Here is a 5,639-nt window from a genome sequence, read left to right as displayed (position 1 = left end):
ATTTATCTACCGACTGTAGAGACAGTGATGCGGTCAGCAGAGAAAAAGCCCAAGACTGTGCATCATCCTTAAGCAAAGAAATGATCATATCCACACGTTGACACTCCCCAGAAGAGTATGGATGCAGCTTAAAGTACAACTTACACGATTCCCTGAACTGAATTAAATTGTTACTACCCCCAGAAATCTGTCCGGGAGGGCAACCTTAGGTTCAAGGCAGGCCTGGTACCCACCATCGGAACCAGCCGCCTGTGGTCTCTGAATTCCTAAGACTGTCGCGCAGAGGTCAGCTACCTCCAATGACAGTCCCTGCAGATGTTCGACCAGTGCAAACAAAGGATCCATAGCTGCACTTACCTGAACGAAATGGCGGTTTTTAAGGGCGGTAGATAATGTCACGATCAGTGTGGGGGGGAAACTCCACACTGAACACAGGAGGGAAGGGGAACAGTAACTGGGTCAGGAAACTATGGAAGAAACAGGTCACCTTCTAGACAACCCTAATCCAGATCCTGACTACCTATCAATATGAATAGACCTTGAAGGTAGGAATATTCATATGCAGGATACCTAGGCCCTGATTTCCCTATAAGGCCCTGGAATAAGTTTAGGACCTGTTGAGGAACGGTTGAGACGTATGCATATATATCCATGCATGCCTGCAAACACGTGCAGGCATGTATGGTATATATGTGCATACTTCAACCACAGCATCATGGGACGATGTGCGCAAATGTGCCCAGCATCTGCGCACGTCTGCCCATGGTGATCCCCAGGGGCTCATGGTGGCCCCTGTGAAAAATATGTGGTCCCTGGAAGCTGTGCCCCCTTATAATCCCCCTTATATTAATATATATATGTGCCCCCTTATATGTGTCCCCTTATAGTTAGTATATATTTCCTGTATGACCGTGTATATATTGGCCCTGTATGGCAAGTGGGGACATATGCATGTCCCCTGTATGTGATGGCCCAGATATATGCGAGGGTGTGTGTATATATAGATATGTGTGTTTGTATTTGCACACGTGTCTATGTATATACACTTATGTCAGCATGACAGTATGTATGTGGGCTTATTGCTGCCCATTCATACCCCCGGTTTTGTATGTGTTGATAGATGTGCCCCAAGCATCTGTGGATATATATATGCATATATGCAATTCCAACTGTTATCAACAGAGTTGTTTAGAGAAAAACTTGTGCTGATAGCCTGTAGGATAACAGCTGATTAGCATCTAGTCCCCTTTTGTTCAGGCCCCTTACAATCAGACTCTCTGGCACCATTCGTGAGAGGACCTTCTAACCAGAGACATCATAACCTGTTTTCCACACCTCTGCCCCATGGCCATGCCCATTACTCCCAGCATTTTTGGGACTAGGAGGGGGGACTAAGGCACACTATGATGTCACATGCCTGAGGAAGGAGGAGGGGGTTGCTTTTGGGCTATAAAACCCCAAACCGGACAGAGGTGCCCTCTCTTGCAACCAGACTAGACACATGGGAGAGTGCAGCTCCATTATGACCGCCTGGAAGAGGCCTACTAACGCTGGAAGGATTAAGTATATCCCCTGACCCCCGACCGCTATATCTCTCCCCTGGTTAACCCACACCACTGGTCCTGTAACCCCTATATTTGTGTCCCTGATGTGCACCTTGGGCCCTGCCTTATAACCCTTGCCCCTGATGTGTACCCTGGGCCCTGATTTACCCTTGCCGTGTTACTGGACACCCTGATCCCCCAAACCCTTGCCTTATTGTATCCTTGTTTGTACCCCTGATCCTGTGCCACTGGTTCCCCTGATTGTATTTGTGGTTCAGTTACACCCCCCTGATGACCCCCACTGTATCTCACCCCTATTACTGTATTAGTGTCTGTGGACTACATACACTCCTGTAGTGCCACCGTGTAACCCTTTCCCTACCCTGATTAACCCCTGGTGGTAACCCCTGCTCAAACCCTGCCACACCCCCCCCCCCCCTCACTGTACACTTGCAGGGTATTTACCCTTGAATTGCTGTACAGTTCTGATAATATCCCCATTGTTAACCCTTCGTCGTACCCCGTAGGGACAGTGAATAGTCAGGTGGGGTGGATTGTTAATATACTTGTATGTGTGAATTGTCTAGTTAGTTTATGGGTGGAATTGGGAATGTGTAGTGTAGTTTAGGATTGTATATTGTAGTGCTGTATTGTTAGTGTATTGCGTGCGTAGTGTATCAGGTTGTAATAAATACCATTATATTTGTACCCTTTGTGTAGTGTGTATTTATTGGCGATAGTTAGTTCAGTAAGGCGCATGCAGCTAGCGTAGCGATCAGTGTAAAGTATAGCAAAGGTATTGTATTATTATATAAAGGCATAAATGGGCGGAGTCATCACTAGATGGCTCCTCCCATTTATGAATATTAATTATCGATATTTGCATAAATATTGGTGATTAATATTCCCCCTTTACAGGACCAGAGACAACTAGTGCTGAGCGAGCATGCTCGGCCGAATACCTGTTCGGCTCAAGCATCGCTATGCTCGGCACATGGCGGTACTCGGCCGAGTACCACATGTGCCTGAGCGCCATGCTCGAGTCTCCTCTCCACACGTTTCACGGCTTCTAAGCAGCCAATAAACGTGCAGGTAAGTACTGCCATCACTGTAATGCCAGTAGCCATGTTTTCTACTGGCATTACAGTGATTAGCTGGCCGAAACACGTCATCGGGTGCTATATGGCACCCGATGAAGCGGGTTCGGCTCATTGCGAGTTAGGGAGAGCTGCGCTTAGGAAGGGACAGATAGTGTAGGGAGATTGTGATCACAATATATTCCAGTGAATAACGTTACAAAGACCCTAAAGTCCTTTTAAGGACTATTGGGTGTGGTGGCAGCAATTTAATTGTGCAAAGTAGTACTCCATTTTTTTTTATACTTTGCGAAATAGCGATTCTTTTGCTATATAGAAGGTGTCTGCAGTGACTTGTAACATCTGTGCAGCAATACCTTCTGTGTGTAAGGGGCAGAGATAGGAAGAATATTAGTGAATTTTTTTTTTCCCATAATCCACATTTTTGCTGTCAACGGTGTAATCCGTGAATTGTGTGATCTGCGCTTTAATACCTTGTGTGGTTGTCAGGCCCAGATATAGGGAAAAAATTATAATACAGAAAACACAATTTTTTTTCCATAATCTATCCACATTTTTGCTGTCAATGGTGTTGTCAGGAATCATCCTGCTACGTCTGTTTAGTTCAGATTGTCTTACCCTCAAGTTCACCCTCAGTTAAGATGGTGGATTGTGTCTCAGCTGGGTGCCATCTTACTTCCTGTTTCACATTTAAACCTCTCAAGCCTGTTACTAATTGCTTGAGTATTGTGTTTAGCTTCTGCTCGTGCTTGGAACTAGCTCTCTGGTTTGTTCCTCCTACTTGCGGTTTACCCTGCTACTTTGTGAAGATCCTGCTACCTCTTGTTGCCGACCCGGATTGTTTGACTACGTTCCTGTGCCACCTGCCCTGACCCATTGCTCATCTGACCTCAGGTCTGCTGCATTCTTCAGTCCTGCACCATTGCTACCGGTAACGGCTCCACCTGCCTGGCTCTGCTGCATCCTTCAGTCCTGCACCGTTGCTACCGGTAATGGCCCCGCCTGTCTGGCTCTGCTGCATCCTTCAGTCCTGCACCGTTGCTACAAGGTTACGGCTCCGCTTGCTTGGCTCTGCTACATACTTCAGTCCTGCAACCTCCTATTCAAGACTCCAGTGTTTTCTGTGTACAGGCCTTGTCCCTGCCATTGGATTCCAGCAGTATTCCACTAGTATAGTGACAGAATAGTCAAGGCAAAAATGGAATCCGCCGGGACTGGGAGTTCAGAGGTTCGCATTAAACAACTGCAGGCTGCTATGGCTAATATGCGCACCGAGATGCAGACTTTAAAAAATAAATATGATGCCTTTGAAGGACAGACTTCCCACAACATCCAAATTTATGGACAAACGATTCATGAGCTACGTGGTACAGTGCAGACATTATGCGACCATTATCCGATAGTCCACTTGGAGAATCAAGTTTCTGTACCACCTGCTATAGTGCCTGCAATGACTAAATTACCACCATTCAGATTTGGCGGAGACCGCGACAAGTTCTGGGGGTTCCTTAATCAATGTAGGCTATATTTTGATGCAAATTCAACTCAGTTTCCTACTGATAGATCTAAAGTATTATGTATTATTATGCTGCTGACATATAAAGCCATTGCCTAGGCTAGTCCATTGATTGAGACTCAAGATGCCCGGCTAAATCACTTAGAGGACTTTATAGATGCCATGAGTCAAATGTTTGATGATCCCAATCGAGGTGCTACAGCTGAAGCAGCATTACTAGCATTGCGCCAGGGCAGACGCCCTGTCACAGAGTATGCAATGGAGTTCAAGAGGTGGGCTGTCGACACCGATTGGAACGACGCAGTGAAAATGTCTTTTTTTAGGAAAGGACTATGCAGCGCATTAAAAGATGAACTTGCTCGTGTAGAGACCCCTTTGGGTTTGGATGCTTTTATTAACCACTGTATTCGAATCGATACCCGACTGTCTGAATGACGACAAGAGAAATGGGCTACCTTGAATTATGATACTAAGCAGTTTCCATCTTTTCCTGTCTCAACTAGCCGTCCGCGGAGTTGGTGGCAGCTATTACAGATCCAGACTTTTCAGATGGAGAATCAATTGCTTCGGAAACAGAATTATCTGAGAAAGCAATCATCCATTCCATTTCATCTGTGGCCCCTCATATTAAGAAAGAGAATAAAGACTACCATTGCTTCCTTCCCATTAAATTCTTGATTAACTATCAGTGGATATCCACCTCTGCTAGGGCTAGTGGCAATTTCATGGACCTTTCTTTTGCACAAAGGCATGGGGTTAAATTTCAGAAAAAAACTCTCACCTGTTGTAATGGAGATCGTAGATGGATCCCCACTGAGCTCAGGGTCAGTGGATCAAGAGACGGAACCACTTGAAATCATTATAACACCTCATCACCATGAAGTCCTATCGTTTCTATTGATCTCTTCTCCACATTTCCCTGTTATTCTTGGCCTACCCTGGTTGCAAGCACAGAACCCTGTTATCAATTGGGAGACCAAAGAAATAAGCTTTCCAGCCAAGGATGTTCTTGTGACAGCTCAGTCTGAACAAGGCTCGGAAAATCCGGCTCAAGATAACAAGGCAGTAGAGTTACCCTCTGCATATAAGGAATTTGCGGACGTTTGCGATAAACAAAATGCGAACAAGCTTCCCCCACACCGACCCTACGATTGTCCTATAGAATTACTTCCTGGTGCACCTATACCTTTTGGAAACATCTACCCTTTAGCCGGCCCTGAACTAAAAGCCCTCAAGGACTACATAGAAGAAAATCGGGCTAAGGGGTTTATCCGCCCATCTTCCTCACCGGCCGGGGCTCCCATATTCTTTGTTAAGAAGGACGGTTCTCTAAGACCAATAAAAAATCGTTATCCTTTACCATTGATCCCTGAGCTTTTGGAGAGAGTGCGACATGCAAAATTTTTTACCAAGTTAGACCTTCGAGACGCCTATAACCTTGTCCGTATGAGATCTGGAGACGAATGGAAGACAGCTTTTAGG

Source organism: Bufo bufo, chromosome 2 (genome assembly GCF_905171765.1).
Source record: "Bufo bufo chromosome 2, aBufBuf1.1, whole genome shotgun sequence".
NCBI classification, from domain to species: Eukaryota; Metazoa; Chordata; class Amphibia; order Anura; family Bufonidae; genus Bufo; species Bufo bufo.
This window is presented reverse-complemented; position numbering follows the sequence as displayed.